Below are 15175 nucleotides of genomic sequence, written 5' to 3'. Positions count from 1 at the left end.
AAACTTGTAGAATTTTAACCCCCCCCCCCTCCCCCCCCCAAACTATTTGATTTAAGTTTTTTATCCTACATCGATCTTTTGATGTCGTCCCTAAGTGCAAGTTGTTTTTTCATTGGCCATGTTTGATGTTCATGTATCAAGTGAATATATAAGGTAATGCATGTGCATCATCAATCATATAAATTTTACCTTCAAATTACTGTCACAAGAAAAATAGTAATATACATGTACATGTACCTTATATTTAACTTTCAGTTCAAACAAGACTTAAATGTACAGTTATTATCACTAGCGTTGCACTGAATTAAAGCAAAAGTTTAAAATTCTGAAGTTTTATTAATATTTAATAGAAAACAGACTACTGTACTGTAACCATAGTTTTGAAAGTACAGCATAAAAATTCAGCAATTGCAAAAAATGAAATTGTTCGTTATTGTATGTTGTTTACTGTACAATATTATTCCTTCACAAGAGTTATTCTGAATTATGCTTTGTTATGCTCTTTGATGATTAAGTCTTTTCCTTCATTTCCTCTTCAATGTTTTATTATCTTCCTTTACTTAAAGTTGACAATGGTCTGGTCTTCAATAAAATTACAAGAGGAACATTCTGTAGCAAGTCTTTTTGACAGAAATAAACTCATTTCATATTCTGATATCTTCTTTTCACAGTCATAATAATTTACTGCTTCAGACAATTATTTCCTCTTTTTATTCCTAATAGATGTTACACTTCGCCAATTTTCCCTACAAACATAAGAAAAGTTATATTGGTCAAGAAAAGAAGTATTGTTTTTGGCCCCTTGTGTATAAACTTTTTTAGCCATAACCCCTACCCAACCTCCTTTGGGTATGGAACCTATGGTACAATTTCATAAAGATTCATTTAGTTACAAAAGTTATTGCCTGGAAACAAAAAGTCTTATGACGATGATGCCATACCATAATATGGTTGCAAAAAAAATCAAGGTTTTATAAATATATCATGAATAATATAAGAATAAAAACTTTATTTAAGGGATTCGAAAATAAAAGTAATGAAAAGCAAATGAGGATGGAAAAAATAATTTTTGGAGGTTCAATGAATGCAAGATATTTACCATACCCCAAAAAATTAAAAACGGCATACCGGTAGACTTTTATATAAAATAAATATATAATTAGGAGATAACTGTATTGTACTGTAAGCTCCGACGGCATCAATTGGGGATTTGATGGTCGCAAATTAAGTTTACTGGGGACGCGTTAGCAAAGACAGTAAACGGGTATTTGCGACCATCAAATCCCCAATTGATGCCGTCAGAGCTTAAAATACAATATTGTTATCTCCATTCTAATGAAACTGACAGAAACGACGTTAAAACATGAATTTAAAATCTGTCATTTGCCGTCTGCGCTTGCGCATACGTCCCATAGCATCAATTGTCAATTGATGCCATGTAAATAAGCGACGTTATCCAATCAAAATGAACGTTACAAACGTTGTTGCATTAGAATGTGCAATGTATATACATTAAATGACAAGCCTGCCTGATACAAAGTTATCAGTAACACTGAAGAAAATTTTGGGATGGATGATGGGACAAAAACAATCATACTAGTACTCTTGGATCTCCTTATGTACATAATGAGGTTGCATGGACAAGTTAATATACAAATGTATATAGCCTTTATTTCTATCTCTAACCGAAGCGGATTATGTAAAATGTGAAGAGTCAAAAATTAGTTTTATGGTTCAATAAAATCAAAATAAATTATTGCCATTCATTATAAATAAATTTATATCAAAAATAAGGCTTAAAGAACTTTTTATATTGTTTATATTAACAATAACAACGTACACACATGTTGGCGTATGAATACACAACGTCAGAGTGGGCGTGTCGCCATCAAAATTGACAACATTGAAAATAAAACTAATAATTTTAACCAATCAGAAAACAGTAAATACACCAAATTTATTTATTAGTTATTAATGCCTGTATCCTTTGGTCTCTTGAGTAGAGTTGTCTCATTGGTAATCATACCACATCCTCTTTTTTTGACATTTGTTTTGACATTTGTATTGACACTTATATTGATGTCTTTGTATTAACTAACAGATGCCTCTACTGATTTTGTTGTTTGTTTACGTGCTGATTGATTGAAATATAGACATTTATCTCAATGGTTTGATTGTTACAGCCAAGATAATCAAGTATATAATACCTGCTTCTTTCACTTCTCCTCCTTATAGAAAAGTACATTTCCTTTGTTAAGCTTTTTCCCCAATGATCTCCTCAATAATTTTCTCTGTTCATTTATATCTAGGGACTTGCAGACTTGTTGTATCCCTAAAACATAATTCAAATTATTCAATTGATGGAAAATATCTAATTTTCATAATGGTAATATTGTTTGGTTAATAATATTTAATACACAATAAAAAAATAACTTCAAATAGTTTTTCACATGTAGCTTAAAAGTTTGTAGTAATTAATGTCATTAATGTTTAGGCTAAACATGAAATAAAAGATGGCTGTTCAAAGCTGATAAAATAAATTCTATTTCTTTCAACTCCACATGCATTTAATTTTAAATAGAATATGAAGACAAATATCCGTTGAGGAGGAGTTCCATAATTGGAAGAAAATACATATAGAAGAAGAAGACAACTAATTGTTTACCACTTGCCTTGGCACTTACCTACCCAAATTATATCGATGCAAGACGTAACGGCCATACTACCATTTATATAGTTAAAATTTGCCTTATAACCTTAGGCAATCATGCAATATATGCACCCACCCCCCCCCCCCCCCGCTTTTTTATCAAAATTTATGGATCCACCACTGAGTATGGAAAATAGTTCGTAAATCTGCTTGACTTGTGTCTTATCGAGTTTGTGTTAAGTGAGGTGCTATTTCTTAAACTTAGGCAATGTTAGGCCAGTTAGGGTAAAAAAAATCAGATAAAAAACGGTAATTTCGTTGAACTTACCTGCACTGCAAATTCTTAAAGTCACATGTACGCAGTAAAGTAGACCAGAGAAGTTTTTTTACTGCTAAAGTTGCGTTATCAGTACACAGACTGTCAGTTGTAAAGAAACGGGTACCGCATCGGCGCATGGACAAGGAGATTGCTTGCTAAAAATAACCGCGGGAAATACCGCGCACCTTGATAAATTTCGGAATCGGTGTGTAGCCCAGAAGAGGAATCATTATTACCATTGTTTTGTTTTCAATCTGGTAGCATAGAAAGATTTAGATTTTAAATTTTATCAATATTTTGAAGGTTTGAATATGAAATGCAATCGATAAATGCAGTTTAAATGAGAATTGATGTGCTTCGTATCTCAGATCATTATCCCGTACGGTTCACGGAAACGAGCGTCCTATGCCAGACGACATGAATATTGACACCACAGTACTGGAAACGGAGAGTAATACAGCTCTTGGAGATATATAAATCAGGTATATAATTCACAAACACGTTCTAACAGTCTAAAGGCATGTGTACAGTAGTAAATTATAGTATACCAATCCCAGAACAAAGGCGGTCTTCATGAAAAACTTGACAGCCCGAAAATTTGAAAAACCTGTCAATGTCATAACACCAAAATTTTAAATTTCTTAAATTTAAACAGTTAAATCATTTGATATACATGATATACCTATATTTGGTATGTGAGTTGTGTGTCCTTTTTCATTAAAATTTTACTGTCACAACAAGATTTATACGTGTCTGGGCGGTATGATTTTTATGAGTATCATGAAGACCAATAATGATAATGATCACAAAAATACACAGGCACTTGTTTTTGTCAATGTGGGGTTTACTATCCACCCCCTTACGAAAAATCGCTTCGTACAGGTGTGGATAGTAAACCCCACATTGACAGAATAAGTGCCTGTACCACGGCACACGCTCTTGTTTCTGTCAATATGGGGTTTACTCTCCACACCTGTAAGAAATATTACAAGGTACATGTAGCTAAACTGATTTGTCCTTGCTTGTCATAAACTAAAGCCATGCAGATACTTTGGAAGTCAATAAGATATAACAGATATCATATTTTATCTCACAACCCATTTAGGCATGTTGACAATAGTACTACAGTAGTATAGTTAATTCTTGCGGTGGGTACGTTGGGGTCTAGCGAATCCAGGGCCATCCGCCCTGATTTCGGTTCGCCCTAGTTACTGTTCGTCCTAGTTCCATTTCGCCTTGAGACCGTTCGCCCTGATACCTGTTCGCCCCGGGTATGTTCGCCCTGATTTTTATTTTTTATTATCATCATGGTGTTGTGTTGTGTGCATTTAATTGAATATGTTGAAGTCGGTCTACAATTTTGCCGAATATTATATTTACGATGTATTATATTGTCCCAGAAAAAAACTAAAATCGCCTTGCAAGACGTCATTATTATTTGGACTAGTGTGAATGTAAAAAAAGTGGAGTGCCAAAGGAGAGCAAATTAGTTGATAAAAAAACACAGACTTCGGCTTTCTTTTGAAAGAAAATTACCAAAGACACTACAACTTTTTATAATCTCTGTAAAAAAATATCTTGATGCCCCCTTTTAAAAATCCTGGATCCCCCTTTTCCCAAATAAAATATACATGTAATTCAAAAGTTTAAAAGAAAACTAAACAGAGGCGGATTGAGGTGGGGGCCAAAAATGTGGTTGCGTATATAGGGAATCACTGAAGCGTGACTGGAGCGGGTCCCCTCTTAGCCAGTCAGTGGGCCCCCACTTATGGAAATGTCTAGATCCGCTAGTGCTAAAGTTAGTATTTATAGATACATGTACATTGGTAGATTAGTTTATATTTATATATCCATTTAAAATAAAAAATTATGAAAAGATTGATTGATTGTTGGTTGATTAACGTCCAGTGGACTGTGGTATTATCATTGATTATGAAAAGAAAAGTAGAGCTAGGTTATGAGGATTTTTTTTATTTTGGAATATCATGAATAGAGCCAGAGGAATCTGAATATCTGGCAAAAACTCAAATACAGGAGGCCTTTTTTATATTCAGCTGCAGGTTAAGATATACATGTATAACACTGATCTATCTGAAGTGGTATATAAACTTCACTTGCCATGCTTGTCTCATACTGAACATTTAACTCCTTTCCTTTAACAATTTAATATACATGATTATGATGATACATGTCAAGATTGTTCACAGAATGACACTTGAGTTATCAGGCAATTAACTTTCACTGTCCCACTATTTATCATACAATTTTGGTTGAAATCAAATTATGTTATGCCCAAATTGCAACATGGCTATAGTTATCATAATATGCCTATGGTAGTCACTGTAAGGCCATAATAAATAATAGGTTTGTTTGCCCAAACGCTACCTACCCAGAAAAAAGCTGCCTACTCAAATTCTTTTATTGTCCTGATTTGAAGAAGTTTTTTTTTAATCAAATAGGCATGAAGACTAATAAACATCTGATACTTCAATTTCTTTTTCTGAAAAAAAAAAAAAGAAAATGCCTACCTACCTACCCACTGTCTCAACCTTTGGGTAGAGTTTGGGCAAACCAAAATATTTTTAAGTGTGGCCTAATTTTCCTTTAAAGTTTTATCAGACTATGACAGTAACTGTATATGTTACTGTAAATGAAATGCTGAATATTTATGCATTTATTTTTTCTATATAACAGTTATTAAGCAGGTCTTGAATGAAGTCTTGATTATGGAGAATCTGTTTGTAAATTCCTGACATGAAAAAGAAAATGACAGAGGGAGAAGTCTGGGTCAGTGTTAGAAGGACAATTCAACAAAGTTCCAACAGATATGTATGCACTTATTCCATTTTATTAAATGTTATGTATTTAACAAAATAGTATGCTCTAAAAAAAAAAACACATTCCTTTTGGCTTGCAGCAAATGCTACATATGATATTTAAGTAACTTTGCAACAAAATGCTAGCATTAACTATTTGCTACTTGTCAACTGAAGGATGTCATGTAATGCATACAAAAATTTATAAACATGATAAATCAAATGTTCTACAAAAATGTACTGCCTTCTACAATATTTCATTCTAAACTTTAAACAAAACTAGATATCATTGAGATGGGAGCCATCTCTGTGGGCCCCGCTGTGAATAATGTGCATTAAAAAATTGTATCTTTACCATAGGACATGGGTTTGTCAACTGAAATCAAAGTTTTTGACCTTGACCTTTGACCTAGGAAGTTGTAAATAAATTATGACACACCCTTTGGTGTTGGTTTATAAACATGTCAAGTATAAACTTTGAAATGATAACGGTTCTCAAGATATAGAGCGGACACGATCTTTACCATAGGACATGGGGTTGTCAACTGAAACCAAAGTTTTTGACCTTGACCTTTGACCTAGGAAGTTGCACATAAATCATGACACACCCTTTGGTGTTGGTTTATATACATGTCAAGTATAAACTTTGAAATGATAACGGTTCTCAAGATATAGAGCGGACACAATCTTTACCATAGGACATGGGGTTGTCAACTGAAACCAAAGTTTTTGACCTTGAACTTTGCCCTAGGCAGTCGTTCATAAATTATGACACACCCTCTGGTGTTGGTTCATATACATGTCAAGTATAAACTTTGAAATCATAACGGTTCTCAAGATATAGAGCGGACACGATCTTCACCACAGGACACAGGGTTGTCAACTGAAATTAAAGTTTTTGACCTTGACCTTTGACCTAGGAAGTTTTACATACATCATAACACACCCTCTGGTGTTGGTTAAAATGGATGTCAAGTTTAAACTTTGAAATCATAACGGTTCTCAAGATATAGAGCGGACACGATCTTCACCACAGGACACAGGGTTGACAACTGAAACCAAAGTTTTTGACCTTGACCTTTGACCTAGGAAGTTTTACATACATCATGACACACCCTCTGGTGTTGGTTTAAATGGATGTCAAGTATAAACTTTGAAATCATAACGGTTTTTAAGATATAGAGCGGACACAAAGTTAAAGTGTTACGGACGGACGGACGGACGGACGGACGGACAGACGGACGGACGGACAGACGGACGGACGGACGGACAGACTGATCACTATAGGGCGACCCGCCTTAGTCGGCGGGGCCCTAATTAATATGAATTTGGAGGGCTTGCAATCGTGCACTCCTATTGCAGCTGTTTACTTTTTTATTAACACACTGTACAATAAGCCTGCATATTTAGAATCATTATACACAAAAAAAAATACTGATTATGCTAAAAAAAATGGACACCGTCACATTTATTGATTCATTGATGTCTTTATTTCCTCATACTAAAAAGTAATTGAGGTATTGAGTGCCACTTTAAACACCATGGTGCTATTTTGTGGCATCCTGTTTTTATTAGTGGAGAAAACAAGACCTTTATAAGGAAAACTGACAATCCTAGTCAATTAAGTCTCTTAATTTAATACCACACAACAAAAGGAATAGTAAAATAAAGAGAGAAGAAAAAAGAAATGTTTATACATACAGACAAAAAAATATTTAAGTCTCTCAGCATAAAATCCCTGTGCAATGATGCCAATCTTTAATGATATAAAATATTCATAATATCAACATTACTAAAGATGAGTATGTGACATTTTTTTTTCAGTCAGTGGAAGGAGGCATACTACATGTAATATGTGTATTAAATTTCATGTTAATTAACAAGTATTTGAATATATTTATTTTTTTCCAGAAAATAAAATCTGAATTTGAGGCAAATATATGTGTAAGATGAATAGAAGACATGATACTCTAGCAGTGCTTCAGAATCACACTACAGAAATATGAAGAATTTTGATTGTAATCAAGTTAACCTGAAGGTAATTTTATAGTAAAACAAGAAAACATTTCCTATTCAAGTATACTATAATATAATTTTTTTGATGTTTAGGTCACAATAGGATAAAATTCTTTTTTCTGTCTTACTTTCCATCTCCTTACATTTTTTTTTTTTTTAAATTTGGGGGGGAAGGGGGGGGGGGGGGTTTCTGGTAAAGTAATGTTAAAAGTCAAAATTTGTTTGATAAAGCACCATTGAAGTTTAGAACATGTTGTATATAATCTGTTAATAATTAGATATAAGAAAAAGAAAAGAATGCAACTATTTTATCTATGTATATTCTATATAAAAAAAAGAAAAGGTGTGGTATGATTGCCATTGAGTTAACTCTCCACAAAAGACCAAATGACTCAGTTATTAACACCTTTGTCCTATAGGTCACTGTACGGCCTTCAACAATGAACAAAGACCATACAGCATAATTTACTTTATCTTTCTGCTAGGAGAGAACAAACAAGTGTATACATTTTTATTTCATTGTTCAATAATGTTGTTACAACCCATAACCAAATAATGATTATATCCTTCATACTGCAGGTTATTTATTAACTTGCATACACGAAATCTCGTCAAAGATGATTGAATATTTAGAGTTTCAGTAATTCATAAATTGTCTCATTCAAAATTGAAATCTAAAGTTATGACTGTCCAGTAATTGTGGATTTTACAATGTTGACAGCAACAATAGCTTAAATGCTAAATTGACATAAAAAGTTAACAGCAATCTGAAACTGATGCTCAGAACCTTGAGGAATATCTAGAATTTCATTTTGATCTTAAAAACTGTATAATATAATCATTTTCTTGACCTTATTTCATTTTATGAACCATTTATTCATTCATTGACAAAGTTTTAAATGAAAGGCTCAAAGCTTTGAGATTTATAAAAAATAGTTAAGATTTCCAGATGAATGTTTGCCTTTTTTCTCCTGTTTGCTCTGTTTCAATCCTGTTCTAAAGCACATATTGACAATCTGATGTTATTTTTTTTTTAATTTACAGCTTCATAGTAAAACAGATGCTAGGCAACACCTTCACTATTCAAGTCAGACTATAAAAGGAAGCTTTTTTGTTGATAGCTGCACTTGTAAGTAATTATATCTTATGTGTATATTGTACATTTTAAAGAAGAAATAAGAAATCATTTCAGAATCTAAAGGATTATGGGTAATCTTATTGTTTGTACACCAAAATGAAAATAATGTTATGTCATTGTTTGAATTTCTATTGTTTTAGAATATTTTAAACCAACCACAACGTTTTTGTGTACACTTTTGAAAATATAATACAAAATGCACTTATTTAGATTCTGATAAGTTGAATTAAACAGGCTATAATAGAAATGATTGAAATGAAAAGATAAGGTATTATTGCCAATGAGACAACTATCCACCAAAGTTCAAATAAAGTGGATGTAAGCAATTATGGGCTACTGTACATCCATAACAATGAAAAAAATCCATAATGTATAGTTGGTTATATATATAGTTCAGTATGTCGTTAACATTTTTTTATTTAAGAAATAATTCATGGAAGTCATAGATTTCTTGGAAATTTACACATGGCCTTGGTTGTGATATTCAAATTTTATCCTGAGCATTAGCTGATAAAACAACTCTCCACAAGAGACCAAATGAAACAGAAAATATGACCTATAGGTCACTGTATAGCCTTCAAGAATGAGCAAAGCCCATACCACAGTCAGCTACATGTATGAACATGATAAATCACAAACTTTAAAGAATTCAATTGAGAAAACTGACAGCCTTATTAATGTACAAAACAATAAAAAAAATAAAAAAATTATGTAACGCAGCAACAAACAGCAATCACTGAACTACAGGCTCCTTACTTGGGACAGGCACATACATACAGAATATTAGATGGATACAAATAGAATTACATATATAACAAAAGCACAAGTGGACATGGATTTGTAATTGTACATCCAACAACAAAAAGACAGTAAGTAAAGATCTGAGAGTACTTGCAGTTATCGAAAGCTGGTTCAATTGAGAATTTTAATGGGCTTTTTCCAGGAACTTTTATTAAAATTTGATGGGTGGTGGTTATTTAAGAACACTGCTTGAATATTTAAATGAAATATCCAAATTAAAATGTATGCATGGTGGGGTCAAATAAAAAGTGCCTTCCTCCCCCTTATCTACATTTATTTTTGGAACAGCCCTCACATTGTTGTTTTACATTTTATATTTCATATTTCATATTAGAAGTAAAATAAAGCTTTCATTATGTATGCTAATATAAGATAATACTAATAACAATAAATAGAATTCTTTTTTTATCCTTTCAGATGAAGAAGAAATCAAAGAGTGGAGCATTTAGAAGATAGAACATTCAAATATTATTTGTTACTATTTCAGTAACTTATCAAATGTGAACTGTTTAAAATATTCTTAAATATGAATATAATTGAATTTCAAGTTGGAAAGTGTTTTTTTCTTATTTAACATTTGGCAATATATGTCTTTGATAGGGACATTGTTTTTAGTCATAAGCTGATTATTTTTAGATCATGATAAACCTACAAGGGACATAACTCTTAATAGTTATCAAAGGTACCAGGATTATAATTAAGTACGCCAGACGCCCGTTTCGTCTACATAAGACTCATCAGTGACGTTCATATCAAAATTTTATAAAGCCAAACAAGTTCAAAGTTGAAGAGCATTGAGGAAATTAAAGAATGGACATTGTAAAATAGCTTGTTTGTATTGAAATGTTGTTTGGTATACATTTGGTTATGCATAATTTGTTGTACAATTTCGAATTCGACTTCCTTTCAAACTTTGAAAAAAAGATTTGGATTAAAATATATTGTAATGATAGTTAAGTTTTGATGTATGCTTAACATCCAGCTGCAAATATTACATACATATTCGGGATGATAACAGGTACATTAAACATGCATATGAGGTAGCTGATAATCAGTTATAACCTACAAGATAATTTATTGATGTTTAACTCACAGTTACCATACTTTTAAGATAAAGAACCAGAGAAACATCTTCAAATAGAGATGACCAAGAAAAAAAATGATATGTCAATAAGTACAACAAAGACAATATTTCATTTTTTCCAAATGGCTGCTTCACATAAATGTCCTGTTGTATTATCACGTTTATATCACATGGTATATATTTAACGTGAATATCACGTTGTATTATCACGTTGATATCATGTGGCATTATACACAACGTGAATATCACGTGTGACCAACGTTTTGTTCACGTTTGTGCTCACAACGTGAATATTACGTTTCTGCTCGTTTCACGTTCTACTCACGTTGTGTGGACAACGTGAATATCACGTGATTCTCATGTTAAAATCACGTTGGAAAAAATTGCCTGTGTAGGGTTTTCTGCCTAGGATAAAAACATCCTTATCATTTAGAATAATTCATACTTTTGCAACCAGTATTTTTTATAGAATGACTATACATGTATAACAGATATAAATGATAAAACCTGCAACTGACTACAAAATAACAACTGATAGATACATATCCTATCACAAGCATATAAAATTCACAGCCGCGTTAGCCAAATCGATAGACGCACAAATTTAAGTGACGTCACATTGAAATTTCGAAAAATTTCCCAAAAAAATAGGATAGAATTAGGATAAAATTCAAGATTGGATTTGTAATGTTGATATAACACTTATTAATAACAATGAAAAATACAATACTAATAAATATAAAATTGTGGGAGCAATTAGATAATTAATTTGATATCAAGCTATATCGGTATTTCTCTAAAGCAAACTGTAAACCAAATATATCGTATCAATTTAGTTGAACCAAATGAACTGGATGACTAATTTTCTCTACCATAACACACGAAAACAGAAAAAAAATAAGATTTACAACTACAAACGATAAAACATTTGACAAAATCCGATTAGAATAGTAAATATTACATCAACATAGTACCGTTACAACTTAAACGTCTTATAGCAATGCGAATTCACACTCAGCAAAACAGTCACAATCGGGTATAAGTCACGCTCGGTAATTAAACGCTGTAGAATATATGTATATCAAAAAAGAAAAACAGCTGGTATTTTTTCCTCTTTCAGTGTTGAATCCTATAGATTGTAAACTTTTTAGTGATATTTCAATCCAATAAAATTCTTAGAATGTCGGTTTAAAATATTTCACATTTACCAAAAATTACGATTCCCATCACTGTCTTTGTCATGCTGTCTTACGTCTTTGCTTTCATTCATGTATTCAACCAAAATATGTGTCAGGTAGTTAACTTACCACCACGATAGCTACCTAAGTTCTACAGTACGGTAAACAAATTATCTTTCATGGTCATGGGGTTGTTATTATGTTGGAACTTTTCTTAGAAACAACTTTGTGACATGTCCTCTTACAACATTGTTTACAAGACTTTAATACTAATATTTCTAGTAGACCTTATATTGAATACAACAAATGACTTTCTTATCTAGGTGCATCACAGCTCGTTTACACCAGGGAAGAGCTCCCATTATGCATTAAGCAGGTGAAGATTTCAGACTGTGACAAATACCTGTTGAAATAGACAGGTCTCACTAATAAACTCAATGTTTAAGTAGTTGTCTTATATCAGGTATAATTAATTATTTAATGATATTATACTTATACTTACATACAAGGTGTTTTTCTGAAAAAAAATCAGTATAATTATAAGATACTTAGTATAAAAGTGACACCTAACATCCACGTATTCCAAAATCAATCCGAATTAAGATAGCAAACAATATAATTCGGTAGACTCCGTATCCATACTATAAGTATTTTATTGTAATTATATTACACAATGTTGATCACATGATGCTAGTATTACTAGACTTTCAATTGCTTTACATCAATCCAATACTGCACAAATATTGTGAAATAGTAAAACATAAAAAACACCAATAAATAAATATGCTGCAGTTTATGCCACTAATATACTAGTATATCCAGTAGAAATAAAATCGATTGTAATACTACAGTATATGGTACAGTAAATGATAAACTATGTCTTGAACCTATGATCAGTCTCTGGGCTGTCCACTTTCTATAAGAGATGACAGGATGTGCCGCTGGAAAAGGTTACCTTTTCAAACTTGATTATATGTGAGTAGGTTGGGAAAACTATCAGAAATATATGATAAACGTCAATAAAGTTCCTATAACTTCGTCTGTCATCTTTATGGGTGTTCATGGCTGTGTTTAATCAACCATTTGTTTTTAACTTTTGGAGCTTTTGGTTTTCTACTGTAACATTATACACCAAACGAAACCCAAACAATACGGGAAAAGGTAACATTAGTACCTACGCAGTGTATGAAAAGAAAATGAAATTTAAATTATGTAAAGTGGTTGGGGTAACAGAAACCAAGCGGTACCCCCTATCAATCAAATACTAGATTGTGCACCCACCCACGAGGATCGGTCGGTCATATTGCTCCTTTAACTCAAGATCTGTTTTGTTTATAAACATTATTTTAACTATAAGATATAATGAAAACAATTGTGTTTATGTCAGATAATCAAATATATTAGTATGTACTGTTGTTAATAATATTTTCGTGTACAAGTGAAAATGTTAATGCAAGATATTCTTTGTAATCATCTTATAATAGTTGGATTTTTATACCCCGTATGAGAACACATTTTATGAAAAAAACCATTGAAATATTACCGTACAATTCTTTGAAACAGCATCACTGTAGCAATCCAAAACATAGATACGATAGAACAGTTCAAACAAAGTTATCATAATTTCTTGTTCTTAAAATAGAAATGTAATTTTCAAATGAAGTTTTGTCTTGTATATCTGACATTAACAAAATATGTTCAAGAAACGATTTTGTATGTTTTTCGCCAATTTATTTTTTTGCATACAAAATAATATATATGTTGATTAAAATATTTATTTTTGTTATATTTTGAATTATTCAGAGGGCATCAGGGAAGATCAGTATTGTACAAACTGCCTTTCCCCTTTTTAGATAAAGTATCTATTATTATCATATTATATCACATTTCTGTATCCATTTTTAAGCATAATTTTTGCGAATAAATTTGAATAGGAGTACTTACTCAGAAATGATTTCTGTCCTGAAATGTAGACGATTAAGAGTTAAAAATTTATTTGGAACTCAATACACATACCAATGAACCTAAGACAAACGTAAAGACACACATAGTTTTTCAGTATAGGTATGGTCTATTGCAATTAAACACACCGGTGTTAGCATACCATTTATAGTTTCCTAAACGAGTTTCAGGTAACTAGTATTAAAAACTACAAATTATTCGGATAATACATCCTTCTTCTCAGTTAATAAGCATGGTAAGTGTTAAATTGAAATATATACTAGTAGATCATACGGGTAGCACCAAATACTACTTTGCAATTTATAATAAATGATGGACCCAGAAACAATCTTTAATGTCTTTAAGTCTACCAAATAGATATGTTTTATGCACACACTTCAAAGTTTAATGCGCAATAGCAAACCTTGTGTTAAATAATTGTATCAAGACTAGAAAAATGAATAAAAGTAATCGTGAACCATCATATATAAATAAAGGAATGTGTCAATAAAAGAAAACTATAAATGATAGTTAAAAGATGGAGATAACATTTCAATGTTGTGCAATGTTTCCGTTTTAAGCAGTTTTAAACTTTATGTTAATATATGTGTAATGTTAAACATAATGCAAAAATTAAGCAAACATAGAGAACAGAACAACAGAAAGGGTCAATATGAAAATAATGGGCTGGAAAAATAAAATGGAAACAAATCGATATCAATAATCAACAGACATCTATTTCCCAATCTAAGTTCGTCTTTCAATTGTCCCGTGCCCAGTTCTCAAAATTCCATTACGAAAACGAATCAAAGTGACAAACAAGATCATCTCATTACTTCCATAATGAAGAGTTGACGTGGTACGCTTTTCCTGATATACATGCATTATCCCAATGCGAGTCCATACCCAGTAAAATATGTAACAATAGTTAAAATTGCAGTTAAGATATATATCCTCCTATCTAAAGATTTCAAACTACGATTAAACGGAGCTAATAAGGTACAATAAGACATTAACATATCATCTCGGTTAACGGGGATCACAAACTGTCTGCCGTGCATATCTTAAAAAAAACCACTGTCTAAAGGTTCTTGTGTAAAGAGCATCGCCACTTCACCTTTTTTAAGCTAAAAATTACCTCAAAATAAGAACATGGACGAGCGTAACATATGAATTGATGAATGTCAGTGCCATCAGACGCGAGAGACAGGTATTGATATCTAAATTGATAA

General features: G+C 31.9%; 2 long non-coding RNA genes across 2 annotated transcripts; one reads left to right on the top strand and one right to left on the bottom strand.

Annotated features, from left to right (window-relative positions):
• Nucleotides 1-316: 316 nt before the first annotated feature.
• Nucleotides 317-3098, bottom strand: LOC143042878 (uncharacterized). The gene is made up of 3 exons (XR_012968155.1): nt 2979-3098; nt 2208-2332; nt 317-746 (listed from the first exon to the last, which is right to left on the bottom strand). It is a non-coding gene; the product is annotated as an uncharacterized LOC143042878 (long non-coding RNA).
• Nucleotides 3099-3182: 84 nt separating this feature from the next.
• Nucleotides 3183-10295, top strand: LOC143042877 (uncharacterized). Its single transcript, XR_012968154.1, has 5 exons — nt 3183-3451; nt 5664-5798; nt 7697-7823; nt 8846-8930; nt 10158-10295. It is a non-coding gene; the product is annotated as an uncharacterized LOC143042877 (long non-coding RNA).
• Nucleotides 10296-15175: the final 4880 nt, after the last annotated feature.

Source organism: Mytilus galloprovincialis, chromosome 8 (assembly GCF_965363235.1).
Source record: "Mytilus galloprovincialis chromosome 8, xbMytGall1.hap1.1, whole genome shotgun sequence".
Classification (NCBI taxonomy): Eukaryota; Metazoa; Mollusca; class Bivalvia; order Mytilida; family Mytilidae; genus Mytilus; species Mytilus galloprovincialis.
Note: the sequence above shows the minus strand (reverse complement) of the source record. Positions and strands in the feature narration are given on the sequence as shown.